Here is a 203-nt window from a genome sequence, read left to right as displayed (position 1 = left end):
AGTGTCCTTCTTGGGGCACGTGGTTTCTAAGGATGGAGTGATGGTGGATCCTTCTAAGATTGAAGCAGTGAAGAGTTGGGTAAGACCTACTAATGTTACAGAGGTAAGAAGCTTTGTTGGTATAGCTAGCTACTATCGTCGATTTGTCAAGGGATTTTCTTCTATTGCTTCGCATCTAACAAATTTGACTAAGCAGAATGTTC

Source organism: Solanum pennellii, chromosome 4 (genome assembly GCF_001406875.1).
Source record: "Solanum pennellii chromosome 4, SPENNV200".
Lineage (NCBI taxonomy): Eukaryota > Viridiplantae > Streptophyta > Magnoliopsida > Solanales > Solanaceae > Solanum > Solanum pennellii.
This window is presented reverse-complemented; position numbering follows the sequence as displayed.